Genomic DNA, 13264 nt, shown 5'->3' on the forward strand with positions numbered 1-13264 from the left:
TCTAAAGCATTAATGTTAGTTTTTGTGTAGGGATCCCATACGATGCATGCATATCCTAGTTTCGGTCGGATGAGTGAAGTGTAGGCTAGCATTTTAGTATCATGAGCAGTGTGCTTTAGTTTGCGCCTCAGGATACAAAGTTTCTTGAAGGAGGAGTTACATATGTTAGAAATGTGGCTATTCCAACTTAGGTCACTGGTTATGGGGATTCCAAGATATTTATATCGCTTTACTTTGGTGAGCGATGTAGATCCTAGGTTATAAGCAAACGACATCTTATCAATTTTTTTTCTTATAGACATGTAGATTGTGTTTCCTTGTTCGATTTCATACCCCATTGCCCGCACCACGACAAGATGTTTTCAAGGTTGGAATTAAGCAATAATTGATTATTAAGGGAACAAACTTCATTAAACAATATAGAATCGTCTGCAAATAGCCTGATTTTATAAGGGGGAAAATTTCGTTAACGATGTCATTTATACATATTACAAATAGTGAAGGTCCCAAAACACTACCCTGGGCAACTCCAGACGTTACTCAATGTTCATTAGAAAAGTGATTACCAATTGATACAAACTGTTTGCGAATACACAGATAAGCTGCTACCCATTTACCTACGTATGCGGGAAGGTTAATTGACTGCAGTTTTTCAATGAGTTTACTGTGAGGAACAAGGTCAAACGCTTTCTTAAAGTCCAAAAATGTCACGTCGATTTGCCTTGACTTGTCAAGAGTACTACCACAGTAGTGCATAATTGTCGTCAGTTGCGTTGCAGGCGATAAACGTTTGCGAAAACCATGCTGGAGAGGAGAAAGCACATTGTTATCATTTAGAAACTTTGTTATTTTCTTTAGCAACAATATGTTCAATTAACTTGCAGCATGTGAACGTAATGAAATGGGTCGATAATTGGTTATTTGTGCAGCTTCGCCCTTTTTCGGAATGGGATCGACACGCGCAGTCAGCCATCGTGCAGGAAGAATAGCTGACGACAACGAGGAAGGATAAATGATTACCAAAAGCGGGCTAATGTTTCCACGAATATGCGCAGAAAGGCATTCGGTATGTTGTCTGCTCGTGGAGATGATTTAACTTTCAGGTTCAGTAACACTGATATAATACCTAGTTGTGATACAATATCAGTGTGTGAGTCACATGGCTTAGCTAGCGCTTAGCTAGCCGTACGTGAAGGTTTAATTTATCTTGCACTTGGTGAATAATCACACGTGAGGCACGCCGTCGCCTTAGGCACTTTACTTTTCTATTTAGGTGCAAGATTTCTCTCGTTATCCGAGGAGTAGTCTCAATGCTTTATTAGTTTTTTATGGAATAGAGCTGCTAAGACAGTTAGCAATAATTTATTTGAACTTATCCCAAAGTATAGTACTATTGTTGCTATGAAAATCATCAAGGTGTAGTTCCAGTTAACCCAAGACACTTTCATCTCAGGTACGAGAGAAATCTTTAACAGAGATCGTTTTGCATTTGCTGGTGTTAGGTACATCCAAAGAAAAATAACAGTATACTAGGTTGAGATCAAAAATTCCGGAATCACCCGACACAGAAATGTTTTCTAGTGAACGACTAATCAACACAACGTCTAGTATGGATGCTGACGTACGTTGCCTGTTTAACTATCGGATCCAGATTGTGAGATAGGATGATGTCATGCAAATATCGTAAATGTGAATTATTCGTGGTGCAAAAAAGGCAGTTTTACCAATTGACATCTGGAAGATTAAAATCACCTATTGAAGAACCTTATCGTTTGCGAAAGACGCCATGTGTGTAAAAAGATCGCGAAAGAATTCGGGGGAGAGTCAGGTGCTCGATAAACGGCAAAAAGAAAGAATGGTTTATCCCATCAAGAAAACTATTGAAACGGTTTCTAAGTTATCAGCCTGTGGTAATGAAGTGCGGTTATAGTGTTTTTTTTTTTAACAAACGAGCCACCGCGCCCCCCTAGTACATCCGTCACGGCGACATGCCCTATACGACGGAGGAAACAGCTTCATCTTCGATATTATCGTGCAACCAAGATTCAGTTATGATAACTACATAAGAATTGTAACTTAAAATAGTAGCTCGAGGCATTCCGGTTTCTTAACGGCACTGCTGGAATTAATGTTCAAAATTCGAAGTTCCTCAGAATCAGGGGAAGCCTCAACGGAGGAAAGTCAAGTATTTCTGGAACTATTTTGACGACCGTCTTTTTTTCCCTCAAATTGCTGCTTTCATTCCATGTGAAAAGTTCATTGTTAATGCGCAGCTTATCGCTACGTAGGCTAACTTTATCAGCTTTAGCGCTAGCCGACAGCAGTTTACCTTTCTACGGAATTCGATCCAGTGACTTACGGTTGAGCAGCGAAACACCATAACCACTAGACCAACGTGGTTGGTGTTTTTACAGAGAATGACAAATGCAACAGTTTATTAATACTTTTTGGGCTTTTATGTCCTAAAACCATGATATGAGAATGAGGGACACCGTAGTGGAGGGCTCCGGAAATTTTGACCACCTGGAGTTATTTAACGTGCACCTAAATCTGGGTGCACGTGAGTCCAGCATTTCGCATCTATCGAACTGCGGCCGCCACGGCCGGAATATTATTCCGTGACATTTGAGACAGCCGTCGGGCAGCATAACCATGAGAAAATAGGACTGTTCTATTTTCTCAGATAAGGGGTGTAAATAGGGTAGCTTGAAGAGTCGCTTTTGCATTCCGCACATTATTACGTAGCAAAATGAATTGCAGCATATTTAGAAGCCCATGCTCTCTGACAAAAACAACTAAGAAAACAACTGCGATAAACCACTGCAACCAATTTTTGCCCGGAAATAAGCATTTCTATGTGATGGAGTTCACGAAGTCTACCAATAGCGCGTAAGCAGACTGTGTATCGCAGTTACCCTTCGACAGCAGTGCGGTGCGTACGATGCGGTGATGAGTGAACGCAGCTGTGTGTCAACTAAAGAACGCTTGGAAGCGATTGTGTAGCGGCGCACGAGTGCGCGTTTATTTGAGATATGGCGTGATTTACGCGCTTTTGCTTTTTTTTTTTCGAAAAATACGACCGGACAGATTTCAGCAAAAATAAATGCTACATTCTGGAATAATTTGAGACGACGTACAAAAAAATTTACATTTTACCGAATTGAGCAAGAATAAAAAAAGCTGGCTAAATAGAGTCATTTCATTTATTACCGCTTAGTCATGACAAAAACACATGTATCTGCACATCACTACCACTAATACAAGAGGTAAAACTTTCCTAGTACGCATGGGAGTTTTGAAATCTTGGTCCAAGTTAGCTGCGACAGCCGGTATATATATACCGGGTGTCCCAGCTATCTTTAGCCAAGGTTAAAAAATACGATATTAGAGGTAGGCAAGTGAAATGAGTTGCAAATTGCTGACAGTCACATTTCGCACTACAGACAATATTTTTGTAATTAATTAATTTGTTAATTAGGATTATTTAACTAAATTGCGCAATATTGACCTAAGATAAGAAATGCGACTTGCAAAGTTCGAGAGCGTCTTCCGAAACCCCCATTGCATTATTTGCAAAAAAAAAAAAAAAAAGTCTCGCGCATACTATTTTTCTAAGCTGCAAAGAAATACAAAAAACCACGTGACTAGCGCTTTCGCGCAATCTGATCATGCTGTTCTCAGGCGTGGTTTGAGCGAACGAAACTAGCTGCGGCCGCGACTCTCCGGCTACGTTGCAGCCGCAGGTCGATAAGTTGGCGCTTGTTTCTTGGCCCATGCTCGCTACAACTTGCACCGTCACGCTTGCCAACTGGCTGGTTACGATCAAGAACCCATATATATATACATATATATATATATATATATATATATATATATATATATATATATATATATATATATATATATATATGTGTGTGTGTGTGTGTGTGTGTGTGTGTGTATTCTGAAAAGACAGGGCGTGCAATCACGGACACAAGAAAGAAGTCAGGCCACCACAAACACCGACTAATAACTGAACAGACGCACGATGGCGGAAATAAAAGATGGCAAGAAAACTTATCTGCGCATGCCCATGCAATAGGCGAACGTCGTTTCTCCTGTAAATTGTTTTCTCCTAAAAAAGTCACAGTTTCACCGCAAGGGCGAAGCAATGGACGCGATAGCAAGAAACTTTAATGCTATACGAAGTGAGGCTCGCCAATGGGTATTCTCAGTCTGAACAGCGCTCCTGTTGCAAAGGCGGCCGAAGCAGCGAAGGGAACTAGCGTGCTTAAAGTGTCGAGCTGTGTGACACTTGATAGTTCGCGCTCATTTTCTGTTTGTTCGTTTAGCGGTGTCCTTGTCTCGAGTGACTTTCCTACGCTCAGTAACATCAGCGCGGACATCACGGTGAAAGCTCGAAACATCCCTCCTCCCCTCACCACGATATAACCGCGCGAGCAGACAGCAGAAGGGCAAGGTTCTCCCTGCGCAAATATAAGAAGCCAGCGAGCTGGCCGACAACTTTTAAATGCGCCCGTTGCGCTCCTCGTGCCATCTCGCTGGTAATAAACTGTTATAAGCGCCTGCCGTCTCCGAGTGCTGACAGAGGTAAAGGGCGTGTATATAACGCTCGCCGTTAGCTGCCTGAAGGATCTGCGTTCTGTGGCGTAGTGGTTAGCGCCACGCGCTGCGGAGCGAGTGGTCGCTGGTTCGTTTCCGCGCTTCGGAAGCATTTTTCTGAATTAATTTTTCGGGGGACTTTTATAGATATACACATATTTTACATGCACGGTGCATGACGGCGGCGACAGCGACGGCAAAATCCAGCCGAGACTGTCCATAAAATTGCTATTGCAATAAAACAGGTTGAAAATGACGGAGGGCACCGTTGTCAACCTGTTTTTGAGGAGAAAACGACTAGATAATCCTCGCCCCTAACGAAACACGGTGCCGTGACGGTGATGCTACGGAGCGTTTGACGGCTGTGAGAAGGATGACTAAGTGCTGCGGTGTATAATCATCGTCATCACACACTGTGGACATGGTTTTCCAGCGAAGCCGAAGATGCCCGCATTGGTGTTTATTGCTGGGTTTCGCACGGAGCCATTCCATTGTGAATATGAATTTCCAGTGAAGCTGTGTAGCATATGGCACTCGGGTGACACTGAATTTCGATGAAATGTAGAGAATGTTCCTCTTGAATTCAGCGGATTCGCCTTTAAAGCTTTTAGTGCGTGAAGCATTCGTCCTTATGCCTCGGCATGCGTCACGCGGTCTCTCTTGCCGCATCCGACTGACGTTTCATGCAAAATGTGGAGGAGCCGTTTGAGCATTACGCGTATTTTTGCCGCATTTTTGCTTCGCAACACTTTACTGGAGCAGTAGTGGGTAGAGGGGCTAGTCCATGTTCTGTCCGACGTTTGGGACAACCAGCTACTCGGCCGATCCCCTCTATTGGGTGTGTGCCATGAGGAGAGGACATCATCAACAACAACAACAACAACCAGCCTATTGACATCCCCTTCGCCTTGGCATAAGCAGCTTCGCTGTAAAGGTATGTCGCACGAACCGCGCTATTAGTCATGTGATCGCAGAGTCGTCGCGAGGTTAGGAGAAGACGCTTGCTTCTTGAGATTTAATTCCGAACCTGTTTCAAGATATCAATGTTATTAAATATATAGCTTTGTTACAGCAGAGCTGTTACGCTCGAGGTTTACCGAGTGTCGTATATAGAAAATTATGATCACGGGCTCTATTCGTTCACTTCTTCCTCTTCTGCTTCGCCCCCAAGATACGTGCGCTGATTTTTCCGGCGTGGGATGCAATAACTTTGTTGGGCGAGAGAATTAGTGCAGAGAGAGAAGGAAAGAGGTAAAAAGAGAGGCAGATATAAATTGTTGGCGAAAAACATTTCTAGGTGAGGCGAGATTCAAACCCGCGTAGCCATGATCCGAAGGCGAGCGTCGTAACCACTCGACTCCCCAGACACGTTAGTGGAGCATAGGATAGTCTTGTATTGTAGAGTAAAGCAAGGGGGTGGGAAAGGGAAGTGAGGGTGAGGAGGAGAGACAGAAAGAAAGGGAAGGAAGAGGGAGGAAGAAAGAAGACGAGGAAACGAATAGAGAGAGAGAGATAGACAGATAACAAGAAAGGCACAAAAAGAAAGAGAAACATGGATACAAAAAACAGAAAGAAATATACAAAAAATAGAAAAATAGAGAAAGAAGTAGACAGGCAGAGAAACAGACATAAAACAGATAGAAAAGAAGAGAGCAAGCATAACTTTTTATAGTATCCTATACCAAGGGGTGGGAAAGAGAGAGGTGATACTGAAAAACCCTAGCCAATCCTGGACCATCTAGGTGCCCAGCAGCTCTGCTGTGACCCAGCCTTACGCGGTTTCGTGCAAGCTGCGCTGACTTTTTTTTCTCGAGACATATCTGCACCATCATTTGTGCGGTTGACTGCGCACCTTTGTTCATATTTCTTTTGATCGCATTTTCGTATGGGTAGAGGCAAGAGTTGTGCAGTTTGCTGTGCTCAGCGGCGTGCCCGTTGTGCAATATCGTCAGCGTTGGGAAAGCCTCATCACACCATGGTGGCTTCAATGTTTTCAACCCAGGAATAAAATATCATTTTGCTATCAATATCGGCACATTTTTGACAAGCGAATCTTGACATTTCTTGCTTGCATACCCTGAGCTCTTTCGATACTGTCTGAAATGAATGTGCAATGCTAATATCATGCGCGTCGTTCATGAACTGGAAGGACACCAAAGGGGCGATGACGATAAGTGGAAAAGCACTGTAGTAGACCAAGTGAGACCAAGCATGTGAGACCAAGTATGTTATTTTTGCACAAAAGTGTCGGGAATAAATTGCACCTAATTGCTTAAGAGGTAAGGGTTTAGTTCACAAGTTCTCCTATTTAAACGAGAATTGCAAAGGCTCAGTCAAGAATGTCTGTGTAATAAATCTAATGTAGAGTTAAGGTACAAAATATCAGAACTTTCTTTAGCTGTTTCCATCCTGATTTGCATATTTGCTAGCTTTGTTTGATACAAAAAAATTCCGCCTCACTTACTTCCCCTTTTAAACGGTTGTTGGTTTTTTTCTCAAGGCAGAACGTCAGGGTTAACTAAAAGTAATGGCAGGGACACTGAAGTAGATTTGCATTTGTTTGATAGGACAATGGTAGCGTGCATCGTGCGTTCTTATAAATACTAGCTAACCCAGATAGTGGCCTTTTCAGTGAATTTTGGACATTGCTATGAATCTACGCTCTTATTTTTCATGAACTGACGCAGCCGTTATGACGTCGAGCAACAAGGACTTTCAGGTTAGTTCGTTCGCACTGGCGCGGAGAACGCGTTTAGATCGAGAGGGAGAAGGAAAGACTCAAACAACCATAAGGTGACGTGACGATATGCGCAAGAAGTACTGCTACCAGTTCATCGTCGTTACGCTCTTGATTGCTCGTAGGCCCCATGCGCAAGTTATGCATAGGAAGGTACATGCCTATACTTGTTGAACTAGTCTGCAGTTTGTTAAAGGTGTTAAGGTGTTTAATAGACAGCACTGAACGACAATGAGTAATGGCGACAGTCACGGCAAGGCACGAACTCCGTGCGCGAGCGGCGTTCTTTTTCAAGCAACCAAAGAGGACGACCCACTAGAAGGCGCTGGAGAGGGTAACCCATTACCATGTCCCTAGGCTTCTCTACAATTACCCCGGGTACGAAAAGGGAGCCGCCCGGCGACCTAACAGCTCGTCACTATGAGTGGGTCATAGTAGGCCTTGAGGCGCTCCACGTTGACAATGTCGCGCCCTCGACGGCGCATGTCCGAAGCTGGTTCGATGGGTTCGATCAAGTAGTTGACCGGGGATGTGCGCTCGACGACCCGGTATGGGCCTTCGTATTTCGGTAGCAGTTTTGAAGAAAGGCCACTAGCAGCGGTAGGGACTGAGAGCCATACGAGCGCTCCAGGGAGGAACGTGGGTTCAGAAGTAGTGGTGCCATCGCGAATGCTCTTCTCCAGCTCTTGTTCCTGCGTCGTAAATGTCTTGGCAAGCTCGCGACACTCTTCAGCGAGCCTGGCTGTGTCAGAAATAGGCATGCACTCAGATGAATCCGGCTTGTATGGAAGTATCGTGTCGATGGTGTGCGACGGGAGCCTTCCGTACAGTAAGGAGAACGGTGAAAAACCAGTAGTGCTCTGAGGGGCGGTGTTATAGGCGTAGGTGACAAAGGGCAGAATGGCATCCCAATCGGTGTGATCGGCGGCGACGTACATTGACAGCATGTCGCCGAGCGTTCGGTTAAAGCGTTCGGTTAGGCCATTCGTCTGCGGGTGGTAAGCAGTAGTTTTGCGGTGAACAGCGTGACACTCTTTCAGAATGGCTTCCACGACTTCCGATAAGAAGACACGGCCTCGATCGCTGAGAAGCTCTTGGGGTGGACCGTGACGCAGTATGAATCGGTGTAGTAGGAAGGAGGCAACATCGCGCGCTGTAGCCGCTGGGAGGGCGGCGGTTTCGGCGTATCGCGTTAGATGGTCAACAGCGACGATGGCCCAGCGGTTACCAGCCGAAGTCAGAGGAAGGGGTCCATACAAATCGATGCCCACGCGCCCAAACGGACGGTTAGGGCAAGGTAATGGTTGTAGACCTGCTGGCGACACGTGCGTTGCAGGTTTTCGGCGTTGGCAATCGAGGCAGGAGCGAACGAACTTCTGCACGTAGCGGTACATGCCGCGCCAGAAGTATCGTTGTCGAATGCGGTGGTAAATTTTGGATACCCCAGAGTGCGCGCATTGCGGGTCAGAGTGGAAGGCCTCGCATATTTCAGAATGCAGACTGCGGGGTATCCCTAGTAGCCACTGGCGGCCGTCGGCGTTGTAATCGCGTCGGTGCAGGAGGTCGTCACGAACGGCGAAATGGTGGGCTTGACGACGCAACGCGCGAGTGGATGGCGTTGCCGTCGGATCAGTGAGCAAGTCGATCAGCGAGGTGATCCATTTATCCTTGCGCTGTTCGGTAGCGATGCTGTGAACGCTGATTGAAGCAACAGCTATGTGAGATACTGAGCAGGGGGCATTGTCGTCAGGCAAGGGAGAGCGCGAGAGGGCGTCGGCGTCAGCATGCTGGCGTCCGTTGCGGTACAGCACGCGGATGTCGTAGTCCTGCAGGCGAAGTGCCCAGCGGGTGAGACGGCCTGAGGGATCCTTCAATGACGACAGCCAGCATAGTGCACGATGGTCGGTGACGACATCAAATGGGCGACCATACAAATAAGGTCGAAACTTTGTAAGGGCCCATATGATCGCCAGGCACTCTTTTTCCGTGACTGAGTAATTGGTCTCGGCACTGGTAAGCGTACGGCTTGCGTATGCCACGACATATTCGGGGAACCCTGGTTTGCGTTGCGCAAGGACAGCGCCGAGGCCGACACCGCTGGCGTCCGTGTGTACCTCCGTTGGGACGTAGGTCGTAGTGACGTAGTATGGGAGGAGACGTCAACAAACGACGGAGCTTTGCGAACGCGTCGTCACACTCGGACGACCACGAATTTAGGGGTCCGTTACTTCCAAGGAGCTTCGTCAGCGGCGATATGATGGTGGCAAAGTTTCGTATGAAGCGTCGAAAGTATGAACACAGTCCGACGAAACTGCGCAGTTCTTTGACGGACGTAGGTTTGGGAAATTCGGCCACGGCCCGAAGCTTGGCCGGATCGGGAAGGATTCCGTCTTTGGACACGACGTAGCCGAGGATTGTCAGCTGCCGTGCAGCAAATCGGCTCTTCTTCAGATTCAGTTGGAGGCCGGCGTTGCTCAAACTGGTCAAGACATGCCGCAGACGTTGGAGATGCGTGGAGAAGTCCGGCGCGAAGACGACGACGTCGTCCAGGTAACACAGGCACGTGTGCCATTTCAAGTTACGCAGAACGGTGTCCATCATGCGCTCGAAGGTCGCGGGCGCATTACACAGACCGAACGGCATGACGTTGAACTCGTACAAGCCGTCGGGCGTGACAAAGGATGTCTTTGGTCGAGCGTCATCAGCCATGGGTACTTGCCAGTACCCCGAGCGCAAATCGAGAGATGAAAAGAATTCTGCTCCTTGGAGGCTGTCAATCGCGTCGTCGATTCGCGGCAGTGGATAAACATCCTTGCGGGTGACATTGTTGAGCCGGCGGTAGTCCGCACAGAACCGTCCTTCTTCGCAACGAGAACAACAGGAGACGCCCATGGGCTGTCGGAGGGCCGAATTACATCGCGTCGAAGCATATCGTCCACTTGCTCGTTAATTACCCGGCGTTCTGTGGGAGACACGCGATATGAACGTTGCCGCAGTGGTGGTTGGGCGCCAGTGTCGATGCGATGCGTAACAGCGGACGTGCGGCCGAGGGATGTTTGCCCGACATCGAAAGAATGACGAAATCATGGACCGACGTAAGGTTGTCAGCAATGGAGGGACCAAATACATCAGTAGGTGACGAATCAGACGTGGAAACAGCACTGATGGTGCGGGAACTGGTACAGTGCGAGTCATCGGGTGCGTCCAGAACTTGTGCGTCTTCAACGGGTTCCACTTTGCCGAGACATTCCCCTCGAACCAACGTAACAATGCACGGGGATGGGTTGGTAACGAAAATAGCGGTGCTGCCCTGAGTGACTCGCACGGTCGCGAAAGGTACCAGCAACCCTTTCCTAGTGCAGATGCGGGCAGATGGCGAAAGGAGTGCAATGGTGTCGGAGAGACCGGCGCAGTAGACCGACACAGCCGTTGACGAGTTTGGAGGCACTTTCGCATCGTCTTGGACGAGGATCTTGCTCACTGCCGATGAACTGTCTGTCGGCGTCAAATGTGAGAACGGTGAGAGTTCGATTTCGGCTGGTGCGCAACGAATTACTGCGTCGTGGCGGGAGAGGAAATCCCATCCCGGGATGACGTCGTGAGAGCATGCCGCAATTATGATGAACTCGACGTCGTACAGAACGTCCTGAATGACGACGCGAGCAGTGCATACTGCAGTAGGATGAATAGTCTGGGAGCTGGCGGTACGGAGGGACATCCCAGAAAGTGGCGTCATCACTTTTCGAAGTAAGCGGCAAAGTTTTGCGTCCATAACAGATACAGCGGCTCCACTATCGATAAGGGCCGATGCGCGAACACCGTCCACAAGCACGTCGATCACATTCGATGGACTTCGCTGAGGGCTTTCACAGTTCGATAGCGTCGCAGCCCTTGCCTCCTGGACTGCGACGACTAGTTTTCCTGCTCTCATGCGACCGAACGTGGCCTCATGGGTGACAGTGATCGACGTCCTGGAGACGGAGAGCGGCGAGTAGCTGGAGGTGAGCGTGACGTCGGCGACATAGGTGGAGGTGGGTCGTAGAATGCACGGCTTGACTGGCTGGTGACAGGTGACGCGACTCGAGGCGGCTGCACGCGTTGACAATAACGTGCCACGTGACCGGCGTAACCGCAAGCAAAGCAGATGGGCCGGTTGTCGGAGGTGCGCCATCGGTTCGCCGGGGTAGGTCCTCCCGCCCATGTCGCAGGACGCGATTGACTGGTCGGCTGCTGAAATGACTGTATGGTGGACTGCAGTCGGGGCCGAGGGATGGCGTCAGCATATGTAGCCGGCACACCCGCCTCAAAGAACGGAGGTCTAGCGGCGGCTTCGGCGTAACTCATTGGGGCAGCCGCAGGAATTACTTGGGGCGGCCTGGCGACAACTTGAGCGTAACTCTGGGGCGCAGGAGCCGGAGGTTGCGGGTGGTACTCAGGCATGACCTCCGCAATTTCCTGCTCAATCGCTCGGCGGAGAGGAGGAAGAAGGGTGGTCGACGACTGTTGAACGTGCTGCGGGTGGGCAAAGGCGAGGAGGGAGACCTGGCATGCAATTTCCTCGCGCACGAATGACTTGACTTCTGCCAGCAACGCGGCCTGGTCAGATATTGCCGCCAAGCCAGCAAGCTCTGCGTCGCGTGATGGGGATCGACGGGTCATCGAACGCTGCCGGCGGAGCTCCTCGTAGCTCTGGCACAGCGTTATGACCTCAGCCACTGTGCCAGGGTTTTTGGCGAGCAGCATGGTGAAGGCATCGTCGTCAATGCCTTTCATTACGTTCCGGATCTTTTCAGACTCAGACATGGTCCCGTTGGCCTTCTTACACAAGTCGAGGACGTCTTCGATATAACTTGTGAAAGATTCACCGGCCTGCTGAGATCGTTCACGTAAGCGCTGTTCGGCTTGCAGCTTACGAACTGCTGGGCGGCCAAAGACGCTGATGACGGCGGTCTTGAAATTGGATCAAGTCACAAAATCGGACGCGTGGTTGTTGTACCACAAGCTTGCTACGCCCGCGAGGTAGAATACCAAGTTGCTTAACTTGCCTTCTTCGTCCCATTTGTTGGGGATGCTGACGCGCTCGTAAATTGCGAGCCAGTCCTCCACGTCGGTGCTATCGGCGCCAGTGAAGATAGGTGGATCGCGTATACGGGGGACACCGGGACATGTGCTCGTTGCGAGAGGAGGCGTTTGCTGGGCGGCGTCTTGAGGCATGGTAGATGGCAGGGTACGGGATCGGAGCTCCAGGGGCATTGAATGGGAGCAGAGCACTCTCCACCAAATTGTTAAGGTGTTTAATAGACAGCACTGAACGACAATGAGTAATGGCGACAGTCACGGCAAGGCACGAACTCCCTGCGCGAGCGGCGTTCTTTTTCAAGCAACCAAAGAGGACGACCCACTAGAAGGCGCTGGGGAGGGTAACCCATTACCATGTCCCAAGGCTTCTCTAGAAAGGTAACGCTTCTGATTGGTACTGTTGCCTGTATTTTATAGCTAAGCAGCATATCTATAGGCTCTGATGGATCGCGTCCGCGCTCAAAACGAATCACAGAAGGACAATTCTGGAGTGGGGCGGGTGCCGCTCGTGCCCTGCCACCGCTCATGCCTCTTTCACAAGTGTCCCTACACTCGCGGTGGCACTTCTCGCCATTTGTTGAGACCCTTTGTATCGTGACGTAAAGATCACGCTATCACAGCATTTCCCTTGGCACTGCCTATGGAGTGGACGCGTGTAGACAAGGGTACCAATGTTGGCTTGTTGGTTCATCAGACGCGTGTCGCTCCCTCGAAGGAAGAAGAGCGGTATTTGAATAGCGCCAACGCACAGAGAATCACGAATAGGCGCAGGAAGAAGAAAGAGAAGCAGTCCTTAGAAATTCCAGAAATATACAAGGGACCGTTATAATCATTTAGAATGATTAC

This window comes from Rhipicephalus sanguineus, chromosome 11, assembly GCF_013339695.2.
Source record: "Rhipicephalus sanguineus isolate Rsan-2018 chromosome 11, BIME_Rsan_1.4, whole genome shotgun sequence".
NCBI lineage: Eukaryota > Metazoa > Arthropoda > Arachnida > Ixodida > Ixodidae > Rhipicephalus > Rhipicephalus sanguineus.